Below are 13,184 nucleotides of genomic sequence, written 5' to 3'. Positions count from 1 at the left end.
AAGCATTAAAAGTAAAATAATCATCTTTAGGATACCACAAACCAAAATCAATTGTGCCTTTCAAATATCTAAAAATCCTTTTAATAGCTACAACATAAGATTCCTTAGGATCAGCTTGAAATCTAGCAACAAGACTTACAACATTCATAATATTTGGTCTATTCCAAGTTAAATATAGTAATCCACCAATCATATCTATATGTATCTAGTCGGATTTGCTTTAGGGGATTCATTATCCTTTGTCAACTTACATCCAGTCACCAGAGGAGTACCAACTAAATTTGAATCATCTAAACCAAACTTCTTCAACAATTCCTTTACATACTTGGACTGAGATGTAAAAATGCCTTTATCCAACTGAATAATTTTCAATCCGAAAAATAATTTCATCTCACCAATCATAGACATCTCAAAATCATTTTGCATCTCATTAGCAAACTTCTTGCACAAACTATCATTCCCTCCAAATAAAATATCATCAACAAAAACTTCAACAATTAAAATATTATCTTGATCAAACATGAAATACAAATTACTATCAGTAGTATCTTTATTGAATCCAAGATTCAACAAATACTTATCCAATCTGGCATACCACACTCTTGGGGCTTACTTCAATCCATATAGTGTCTTCTTCAATATGCAAACCATATCTTCCTGATCTGTCAAATGAAATCCATCTCGTTGCTCAATATAAACTTCTAAATCCAACTCACCATTGAGAAAGGCTGATTTGACATCCATCTGATAAAATTTAACTTTTTTGTAAGCAACATAAGCAATAAATAGTCTAATAGCTTCAATTCTTGCCACTAGAGTAAAAGTCTCGTCAAAGTCAATTCCTTCTATCTGAGAATATCTCTTACAAAGAAGTATTTCTCTATTCCTTAAAACTTCACCTTGTTCATTCAATTTGTTTTGAAAGACCCATTTAGTTCCAATTATATTTTTATCCTTAAGTTTAGGAACAATCCATGCACTATTCTTCTTAATCTAGTTCTTCTTGTATTGCTTTAACCCAATTTTCATCTTTACATGCTTCATTAACGTCTTTAGGTTCAATCTTATAAATCAAGCAATATTCTTCAACAATTCTTCTTCTAGTCATCACATCTTTATTCTTATCTCCAATGATCTAAATTTCTGAATGATTCAACCTCACATACTTTGGAGTCTTAGGATTTTCTTAATTTTTCAAACTCTTGAATTCTTTCTTCTGCACTAGTACTAGTATCCCCTTAATTTTATTGCTTATTTGGAATACTCTGAATTAGATTTTGGGTCTGCACTTTCTTTCCTTCATTTGAATTGCCATTCTGATCATCAAAATCATATCCGTAGGATTTGATCTATCTCTCATTTTTTTCATCAACTTTCACATTAGCACTTTCCACTATCTTTCTCAATCTCTTATTATTACATCATCGGGCCTTTCTCTTAGTAGAATAACCAATAAAAATTCCTTCATCACATCTATCATTAAACTTCCCTAAATCTTCATCTCTTTTGATATAACATTTGCTTCCAAAAAATCTGAAATATCTAACAATAGGAGCATGACCAAACCATAATTCATAAGGAGTCTTATTGGTATCACCTTTGATAAGCACCCAGTTAAGAGTGTAAACAAAAATATTCACAGCTTTTGTCCAATAGATATGTGAAACATTTCCTTCCAACATCATGGTTCTAGCAGCTTCCTAATTTGTTCTATTCTTCATCTCCACAACACCATTATGCTAAGGAGTTCTATGTGCAGATAACTACAATTTCACTCCATGCTCTTCATAAAATACATTGAACCCACCATAAGTGAATTCCCCACCTCTATCAAATCTTAGGCACTTTAGCTTCAATCCCGTCTCAGTCTCAACCATGGCTTTGAAAATCTTGAACTTCTCCAAGGCTTCAGACTTCTCCATTAAGAAAGTAACCCACATCATCCTTGAATAGTCATCAATCAACAACATGCCTATCACTCTACAATATTCTTACTCTAGAAGGACCACAAAAATCAGTATGCACAAGATCCAATAATCCATTAGAACAATGTTGTTTTCTTTTAAAAGTAACTCTTGTCTGCTTGCCTAACTGAAATTCCTTACATAACCAACTTAGGAAGATCTCTCACTACTTGAGTAGAACTTATCTTAACCATGCAATGAAAATTCACATGACACATCCTCATATACCATAACCAACTTTTACCACCAACATTCAAGTGAAATATATTTCCTTTGGTCTTTGTCCCTGATCCAATCTCAATTCTGGAACCACTTAAGATTCTATTGCCATTTTTGAATTGTAAATCATATCCCCTGTCAATAGTCTATCCAAAACTCAAAAGATTATGCTTTAGACCTTATACATATAAGACATCATCAATATTATGATCACCATAAAGAGAAATGGAGCCTCTACCACATATTATACCACCTTTGTCATCACAAAATATTACTACACCACCATCATACTTTTCCATACTCACAAAATTACTCGTATCACTCGTCATATGATTAGAGCAACCACTATCAATAACCCATTTATCTTTCTCTTCAATTTTAGCGGCCAAATATTTCTCCTAATTAATGTAGCTAGCAGAATCAATAAGCACTAGATCATCTTCCATGTTATAAAAAAATACCGATTCATCATCTCTTGAATTTCCTTTCTCAGATTCATCATCTGTCACACCTTCATCAACAACATAATAACATTTCTTCTAAAATTTAATCTTGTATTTCTTCCTAGGAACTCTTTCGAAACACCTTCCTATCTTATTACATGAAAATCATTTAAGATGCAAATTTCCTTCATACTTACCATCTGCTTTAGGCAATCTCCTAACAATAAGTGCTTCAAGCTCCTGAAGCTCTTTTTCTTCTTCAAGTTCCTTCATCTCTCTCATATCTAGATACCCTTCTTGAAGAACTTTCTCCCAGATCATATCTTTTCTTTCTGGAAACTGTAACTTTGAATGCAGATTCTGTCTTAGGAAGAGTCACCAAACTCACTCAATTCAAAGGTAGCAATATTGCAAGTCAGCATGTCTCTAGTCACATTAGTCACAGTCAAGATCTCCTCAATAGAAGCAACTTTGTCCTTGTAAGGAGGCAAAGATCTCAACACTTTAGCAACAATCTATGATTCTTCCAATACTCCATTGACACATCTGATATTGCACACAAGCTTGTTCACTTTCTACATAAAAGAAGTAATGTTCTCATCTGTGCCATATTTCAACAACTCATACTTTCCCTTCAAGCTCTGAAATTTGGAAATATTCACATGACTATCACCTTCATACAAATTTTCCAACTTTTTCTAAATCTCATGAGTAGTCTAAAAATCCATCACATTTTTCATTTAAAATTCAGTCAAGGAACTCAACAATGCTTCCTTAGCTCTAATATTGTGTTCAGATTCCTTTATCTAATCCGAAGTTGTAGGAGCATTCTAAGGAATGGTAGATACAGTTTTAGTAATTTTCTAGTAATCTTCACCAATGCATTTCAAGTGACACTCCATCCATCTTTCCCAAAGAGTGTAGCTTGATCCATCAAATCTTGAACTATCCTTCTAATCAGTTGCCATCTCGGATCACCTCAAGCAATTAAGCTTCTTTGAAGGAACTTGCTCTGGTACCAATTGTTGGTAAAAAGGCAGAAAACTAAGAGGGGGGGCGGTGAATAAGTTTTCTTAAAATCTATTCTTAACTCAAACATAATTTCAGATCTAATAGTTAATGGTGAAAGAATCAATCAACACCACATCAATAACACACATAACACCAATACTTTCGAAGTGGAAAACCTTTTCAAGGGAAAAACCATGATGGCAACCTACCCACAATATGATGATACCAAATTAGAAGTATATGGAATATTACAATGGGGAATGCACATGTATTCAGGCACACTGCCTAAAGCTCACTACTCAAAAACAACAAAGGACTACAACCCAGGGAAGACTCACCATCTTACAAACATATTCAGATTACATCAGGAAGATCATGAGCTAAGAAAATAGCATCTCCTAATGCCTAGTTACAGTTCTGGTTAGGAACATAACACATATTCTTCTCTTTCACACTTCTTCACACTTCTTCATAGTACCTCACTAGTTCTAAAAGATCAAAGCATTATTAGAACACATATATACTTCTCTCACATGAGTATTACATTTATTTATACATATCATCAACCTATCTTTCAAGGTCGGCTCAACACACATCTCATATTGCAAAGATATAACCATACACCCTACAATATTATATTTGGACCAAAAAAATGTTGGCTAAGACATAGTATAAACCTAAATCAGCACCTCAAACATGAAACACCTCTTGGAAAATTGGAGGAATTGATTATGTGTTAAATTGTTGTTTTGTAATTGATGGCAAAACTAGTTATTTTGGTTGTTTACCAGTTTCTCGTAGGTTCTGGTAGAGCGGTTGGATTATGATATTGATCCGATATGCTCCGGTATGCTTTGGTTTGTGGAATTGGTTTGGATTTGTTATTCATGCTATTCAGATGTGTATCATGATCAGTGGTTTTGGGATTTGATGACTCAGGAGCTATCATTTGTTCTAGTAAGCCTTTTGGTTAACAGTAAGGGTTTTACCGGTAGAGCTTTGTTGAAGATCTTTTGATGCACTTGATAAGTGGTGTTGGTACAGCTTCTAGATGGATTTCAAGATGATATTGGTTATCTTTTTCATGTTCCTGTTGATCGATGGTGTTTCATTTAGGACTGGACCTAATGTTATCTTATTCTGCTAGGTTATGGACCGGTTTATAAAACATGTTGGTGGATGATCCTGATGCGTTACCGGTTGGATTTATTGATTGGATTATGTTGTTTCAGTCTTAGGACAACTTGGTTGATCATTGGATTATAGGTTTATATTATGAATTTATTGTATTATATTTTAGGTGGCTGACCTAATTGTTTAGGTCCTTGGTTGGTATAGCTATGATGTAAGATCTCTTTGTAGATTATGGTTATGGGTTATGCGATTATCTATGTGCGAATAAGGTTGTAATCATATGCAGAGGTTTTGGCCAATCATAGGTGATTGAGTTGGGTTGGTGAAAGAGGTTTAAGACCTTCAGTACTGAGCTTAATTGGATTTGTACTCAGGCATAGGAGATTCTATTCTTGCAAGCCACTCTTCTTTCCGGATTGTTGTCTGGATTTATTTTATAGTCAGTGAGGATCCTTTTGTGATGAGAAATGCACTCTAGGCTATTGGCCTTCCTACATGTGTAGGCCCCTCTTTTTGTAATCACATACTTACTGCAGAAGTATTACTTGACTATGGGTAGGCTTCCCACCGTGGTTTTTCCCTTTACCGGGTTTTCAACATACAAATGTTGTTGTTATCTTTTGTGGATGGTTGCTAAACGTTTTATGGATTATATTTGTGCTTAACTATTATATCTTCTATTCTCATATTTGGTCTATGTATTCCAATAATATTTTTAATGTTTAAAGTTCTATAATCTGTTGGTAATTGATTCACTCCCCATCTCTCAGTTGTCCACCTGTTATCTGCGCTATCTAACAATTGGTATTAAAGCTTGGTCCTCTCTACAGAAGCTTAATGACTTGGGAAAGATCCCATGGCGGCTAATATTTCAGTTCATCTGCGACTATTTTCCAGAGAGAAATTCCTAGGCTTGATGGAACAAATTACAAAGTATGGAAGATTTGGATGGAGACTCATCTAAGATGTCTTAGCAATGAGATTTGGGAGATCACTGAGAAAGGATATACACCTCATAATCCGGCATCTAACAATCCTCCTCCGACAAGATTGTATAAGGACATTGAAAATGGTTATAGAGCTAGAGAAGCCCTTTTGTATGTACTTATTGATCAACAAGTTACGAGACTAACTGACAAATCAACTGCAAAGGCTATATGGGATAAATTGGAGACTCTGAGTGAAGGTAATCCTACTATTAAAATTGCTAAACTTGATGGTTAATGGGTGAGATATGTGAACCTGAAGATAGAAGAAGATGAAAGGACTATTGCTTTTATGGAGACAATTAATGAAATTGTCATGGGAATTCAGTGTTGTGGTGGACCTTTGACGAAAGATAAAATTATCTCTAAAGTATTGAGAGCTTTGCCACCGAATTACAAGATGAAAGCTACTGCAATTAATGAGTTGAGAACAATGGAAAACACCTCTGTTAATAGGGATACTTTGGTTGGGAAATTATCTTCTTTTGAGCTTGAGGAATTTGGTCCTTCTGGAGTTACAAAATTTGAACCTGCTTTTCATGCATCTACATCATCTACTGGCAAGAGTGATTGGAAAGCCTTATATGTTAAGAAATTGGAGGAAATGAAGAAAGAATATGAAGAGTTTGAGCAACTTGGAGCCCTATTTTCTAGAAGAGTAGCTAAAGGTCCAATAGGAAGTAAGTATGAAGGAAAATCACCTTTTAAATGTTTTGCATGTAATAAGATAGGTCCTTTCGCATCTATATGTCCTGAAAGGAATTCAATATTTGAGGAAAGAGCTAGAAGATCATTTAGGCCTAACCATGATTATCACAACAAGCATAAGTACAGGACGAACACAAATTAATCATTCTACTATGTTGATGAGGAGTGTGTGAATGATTCTGATGATGAACCGACACAAGATTCACCTAGTGGATCCATCAATTGAAATGAATGGGTATTCTTGGCTATCAAGGAAGATGATCAGGTACCTAAAGAAAAGGTCTTTGCTACTAAATTTGAAGACAAGGATGAATGGGTGATAGAAAGTGGATGTTCACATCATATGACTGGAGATAAAAGAAAGTTTCTATCTTTGCAATAATTTGATGGTGGTTTGGTTATGTTTGGAGATGACAAAGCCTACGTGATCAAGGGAAGAGGAACTATATCATTAGATGGTAAGAATAATACTAATAATGTTTATTATGTTGAAGGTTTAAGGAATAATCGTTTGAGTGTAGGACAATTGGTGGAAAAGCGATTTCAGTTACAGTTCAAGGATGAAAAATGAAAGATTATCAACATATCTGGATTGGAGATTGCAACTGGTACTTAGGCTAAAAGTAACATTTTTCATTTGAACTCCACTAAGAAGACATGTTTGATTGCACAAATTGATGAGAGTTGGATATGGCATAAGAGGTTGTGTCAAGTGAATTTTGATTGCATTGTAAAGATCAGTTCTAGTAAGGCAATTAGAGATATACCTAAGATTGTGAAGCCTTATAATCCAGTATGTAAGGAATGTCAAATGGGAAAGAAAGTCAAAACTTCTTTTAAAAGTATAGAAGACAAATCTACTGATATTCTTGATCTTATTCATACTAATTTATGTGGTCCTGCTAGAATCAAAAGTTTTTAGGGTGATAGATATTTTATGCTAATCATTGATTACTATTCTAAAATGATGTGGGTTACTTTTCTAAGGGAGACATTTGAAGCATTTGAAAAGTTTAAAGTCTTTAAAGCTAAAGTTGAGACAAAGACAAGATTAAAGATAAAATGCTAAAGGTCAAATCAAGGTGGAGAATTCACATCCGGTGAATTTAATAGTTATTGTGAAAAGAATGGAATAAGGAGATGAATATCTGCACCCCGTACACCTTAGCAAAATGGAGTTGTGGAAAGGAAGAACATAACTATCTTGGATGTAGATAGAACTATGATGATGGAAGATAATCTACCTCATATCTACTTGAGAGAAGCTGTGAGAACGAAGGTATACACATTCAATAGAGTTCATATCAAAGGAGACATTGGTAAAACACCTTATGAGTTATGGTTTGGTCATACACCTATAGTTAAGTATTTCAGAATCCTTCATAGTAAATGCTATATCAAAAGAAATGATTCCATTGGAAAGTTTGATCCTAGATGTGATGAAGAGATATTTCTTGGTTATTCAAATGAAAGAAAAACATAGAGATACTATAACAAAAGATTGTGGAGAATTATGGAAAGCACTAATGTCAAGATGGATGAGCAGAAAAAAAGTCAAATCAGAACTTATGAGAGAGAACCGACAGTGGAAATGATCATAACTGAACCAGTAGCACCTACACCAGAAAATAATGTTGAACCAGTTACTCCAGCAGTATCAAAAAATTCAACAATAACTGAAGATTAGAGTAGAGGAACAGAAAGTCAGAAGACTCCTAAGTATGTAAGGTTAAATAATTTAGAAGATCAGATCATTGGAGACAAGAGTAAAGGAGTGATGACAAGAAGAAGGTTGGTAGCTGATGAGGTATGTTTGATTTGTCAAATTGAACCGACATTAGTAATTGAAACATGTAATGATGAATTTTGAATGAAAGCTATGGGACAAGAATTAGATTTGCTGGTATTTTGATGATGTTTAAGTTGTGATTGTCATTGATGGACACACACTTATTTTATGTATTAGTTATTCTCCATCGGTAATATGTGTTGTATTGTTCACACCGGTATTATATTCCATTGTATGTATAGTCTTTGGTTATAAAAGACTATCAGTGTTTTGCAGAAGAAGCTTATCGGTCAAAGCATGACCAAAGACCTCAAGTAGTATGAAGACCTCAAGTGGATCGACGAACCCTAGCAACAGTTAATCTTTTTGATCGGAACACAATGTTCCAATTTTCCAATCTTTGTTTGTTAACCGATAATCAGTATACCGTGTTCAATTGGTAAACTTGTAAAGTGTGATGAGTTATCATCCACTGACACTTTGGCAGTGTTTTTGTGTCATGTTACCAAATGTGTCTAGATGCTTTGAACCTCATAAATTGTAATCCAATATCATTGGACTGACATGAAATCAGCTTCCTATTTAAGGACATCATGTTTAGGGTTTTAGTATGTGTGTGTATGTGTGTTAAAGAAGTGAAGTTGATATAGAAGCATCAAGTGATAGAGATTGAACATGCAAAGGATAGAAGGATGAAGTAATGCTGCAATGCATTAACAGAGAGAAGTCAAGGATCTAATCAAGCATTTTGTGCTACTTTCTAGATCATTCACTTGTTGATTACTTTAATCTCTTCGACAAGTCTGAAACCCTTAACCGAAATAGGCCTAGCCAAGCCTATTGTAAATCCTCTAACAAGGTGGTTCACACTTGTGGATCTGAAATCCTTTAACAGGGTAGTCTTTAACAGGACTTATCTCCTAACAAAGATATGGATTCCTAACAGGCTCTGTTCTGGTGAAGAACATTATAAGGCCTTAACTGGTCTAACCTTAACCGGTCTGGTTGCTATTTTGCAAATAGTTGACTTGTGATTTTTACTCACAGTGGTTTTTCCCATTTGGGTTTCCATGTCAAAATATCTTGTGTTATGGTGATTGTGCTTCTATGGGTGAATGCTCTATTTCTATTTGGCTTGTTTATGTTTTAACTGGTTTGTTGTTTAAACTACTATATCGGTCTACGGTAAAATTGCTGAAGAGTTTGGTTAATTTTTTGGGCATACTAATTCACCCCCCCCCCCCCCTATTAGTATTCATCAATTGGTATCTGAGCCAACCTTTCTCTATGCTTAACCACTTGAAAGGAGATATGGAGGAATACATCATGAGGGAACTCACTCACCATTTGGCTAAATCTGAGAGAGCCTATGATGAACTTAAGGTGAAGTATAAAGACTCTTTAGCCAAAAGAAGAGAGCTTCCTGAGAAAATGATAGAAATTACTGAGAACAACTCTTTTGATCAAGTAGACATGGATGCCCTAGTCCAAGAATTGGAGAAACTGAATGAGTCCAAAACTAACTTAAGGAGGGAGCTGGAAGGACTGACTATCAGGATGAGTTAGGAGCTAGAAAATAGAAGAAAAGTTGAAGATCTAGTGAAGGACAAGCAACACGAAATTTCTAAGTTGAAACAAGAAATTGGTACCATTACCGCTTATCTGCAAGAGGGTAAGGAAGAGAAAGAAGAAATGCAAGTAGACCTCAATACAACCATATCTCAGAATGAAACCTTGATGAAAACCAATGATGCTCTTTCCTAACCAGAGTGCTGTGAAGTTGGACCAAAAGATGGAAACAATGAAGCCATCAAAGGATACCTTTGGACTTTCTTTCTTTGCATATGAGGAAGGTGAAACCTCTGGAACCAAGACTGATGCACCAAAGGAGAAATCAGCACCTAAAATCAACCAAAGCAAAGGTAAGCCAAAGTTCAAACTTGTATGCTTTAACTGCCATAAGGAAGGACATACTACCAATGTATGTAGGAGTAAGACTTACAATAATTTTCCTTACATGCAAAACAATGTGTTGAACCACAATGCTAGAACTGGTAGATTTAATGGTCATTCTTATTCATACAACAAGTTTGGGCATAGATCTTTTGAGTTTAGATCAATTATGAACAACCCTAGAAGTTATGCACCAAGATCTAAAGGAGTTGTCCCGGAACCTCCTATGAACCAGAACCCAAACCCATACAGAACCTATGACCACTGGTCAAATGGTTATGGAGCAGCAAATAGTTGGAGAGCAACCTATTTGATCTATCATGGTAGTGGTCACACTGCTGCAACATGTAGGAGGAAGAATGGAAATATGAACACCAGACCATGGAGAGCACTTGGTATGGTATGTTATCATTGTAACAAACTAGTCGACCCAAAAGGAAAGGTCAATATTAAAACTATTTAGGCCGATATAGATAAAATTTAAAAGAAGAAATCTAAAGGAAAGCCACAAGATGTACCTGTTTCCACACCCAGTGTGGAGACCCCTAAATTGGCAGATTAAGCTTCGAAAAGCTTAAGGGGGAACATATCGGTAACAATGTTTTGAACCCCTGGTGTATATTGGTAAAGTGTTTTTATTGGTATCGGTTACTTGTCAACTAACAGAAGAAATGAAGCGGTAAAGTTAGGGTTTGTACCCTATCGATGATGCATTTATTATGGTAGGTAGGAGCATGTTTAAAAGTGACATTTTACATCATTTTTACTTACCTATTTTCAAAGGAGAATTTTTCTAGCTTGAGTAGTGGAACAAGAGCGATCAATATTGCATTTGAAAGAATCCAGAAAGAAATCTTCTACAAGATTTTGCAGACATTTCAAGTTATCAAGAGTGGAGGTCGAAGTGGTAAAGCAATCTTTTGGAGAAGTGTGTTGTGTTCGACATTGGTGAACCCTAGTTTGAATTTGACATCGGTGAGCCCTATTTCAGAGTGCAAAGGTATTTTTTTCCGAATCACTGTCATCATTCAAAATTATTTCAACATGGCCTCTACATCCAAAATCCCTTCTAGTTCTACCGAGCCTGAGGAGTCATCCGAGTTTCTTAGGAAGAAGGTGAAATATAATGCCCTATCTCAAATTCCCACCAGAGACATTGTCGAAGGGGATGTTTCAGGATACATTGATTGCAAACTGGAAGACCTAGGGTCTCTAGTGATTCACTCCCAATTGAGTTTATTCTATGGAGATGATAAGAAGATTAAACCAGAGTACAACGTGATTGAGAAGAAGAAATTCCACATTGTAGTATATTTTCTTAAGGAATTCATAGAAGATCATATAAGGATCATTCTTAGTAGGGTTCATTGTGATAAGATGTATCTTGAATGAACCTATGATATCACACTAGAGGCAATCCATGTTGTGACCGGTTTCTTTAATGTTGGAGAAATTCCTGTCCTTCGCAAGATCAAAAAAGTTAAAGAGATAGAGCTCACTAGTTCTATGAACGATCAACAGGCAATGGCTGTAAACACCATAAGAGATGACTTAGTGAATTATGCATGCATGGTGATTGAGTATAGAGTATTCTATGCTAGTAGAATGAATTATGTTCCTACAGTTGTAGTGCATGCTGCTTATAGGATGATCAGGGAAGATGGAGAATATGACTTATGTACCTACATGCGAAAACAACTCATGGAGAATCTGAAATCCATCAAAGAGGAGAAGGCACTAAGGTTTAAGTTCAGTCAACTACTTGTCGGTTTGTTTTTCTATTTTCAAGGGTATTTTCCAAGAAGAAGAGAGGATCAAACCTATTGAAGTACCAAAGAAGAAGAAGATGAAAGTTGTGCCATTGACATCGGCACCGGTTACATCTGCTACTAGTCCTAAAGTGACCAAGAGGTCACCAGCCAAAAAGAAATTAGAGGCCATTCTGCCAACGCTATTTGAAAGGAAGAGAAAAACTAGGAATAACACACTGGATTCAAAATACATTGAATAGAAGGTAGAAATGAAGAAGACAAGGCAACCAAGTAAGAAGATGAAGACAACCGGTAATGTACCTGCAACCTCTGCACTGGTAAATATACATGTTGCTTCTTACTAGCTTGTGACACATTTTCAAAGGATTATGAAGAATGTTAGAAGGAAAGTTCTTGATGATCTTAGTGATGTTGAAAAGGAAGAGGTAGAGATAGAGGTCATTAAATATTTGTGTGATAATGATCGGTCTCTGATTGATATTAAACCTGTTGTTCCTAATTCAGAATTGTTTTAGATTCTTAATCAGTACAAAGGAATCTTTTTCATGCGAAGAAGAAGACTTCAGTTACTTGGAGGCAAAACCTCTGAAGTGGAAAAAGACACCCATCTACAAGTTAAAGCAACTGTCAAAATGCAAAAGGTATCTGAAGCTAATTGGCAGGCTGAGCAAGAGCCTGACCTATCTACATCCAAACCGGATGAAACCTTCAATAATTAGGGCGAAAGAGTAACTGAACAAAATAACCCTATTGATGTGGATGCACTAAATGCTGAAGGTACTCAACCAGAGGAAGCACATAAGGAGAAAATGGAGAAAGAAAAAGTAGAGAAAGAGAAATAGGAAAAAGGGAAAGCAGAGAAGGTAAAGGAAGAAAAGGAGAAAGATGAAGGAGAGAGAGTGGAAAAACAAAAAGCTAAGAAAGTGGCAAAAGAGAAAGTTGAGAAAGAGAAACAGGAGAAAGAAAGAGCAGAGAAAGAAAAAGAAGACAAGGAGAGAGCGGAGAAAGAAAAAGAAGACAAAGAGAGAGAGGAAAAGGAAAAAGAAGAGAAGAAGAGAGCAGAGAAGGAAGAAGAGAAGAAGAGAGCAGAGAAAGAAGAAGAGAAGAAAAGAGCAAAGAAGGAGAAAGAGGAGAAAGAAAAGGCTAACAAGGAGGTCAAGGAAAAAGAAGAGCAGGAGAAGAGGAAACAAGAGGAGAACAAATCA

This window comes from Cryptomeria japonica, chromosome 11, assembly GCF_030272615.1.
Source record: "Cryptomeria japonica chromosome 11, Sugi_1.0, whole genome shotgun sequence".
NCBI classification, from domain to species: Eukaryota; Viridiplantae; Streptophyta; class Pinopsida; order Cupressales; family Cupressaceae; genus Cryptomeria; species Cryptomeria japonica.
The sequence above is the reverse complement of the archived record's forward strand: the minus strand, read 5'-3'. Positions refer to the sequence as shown.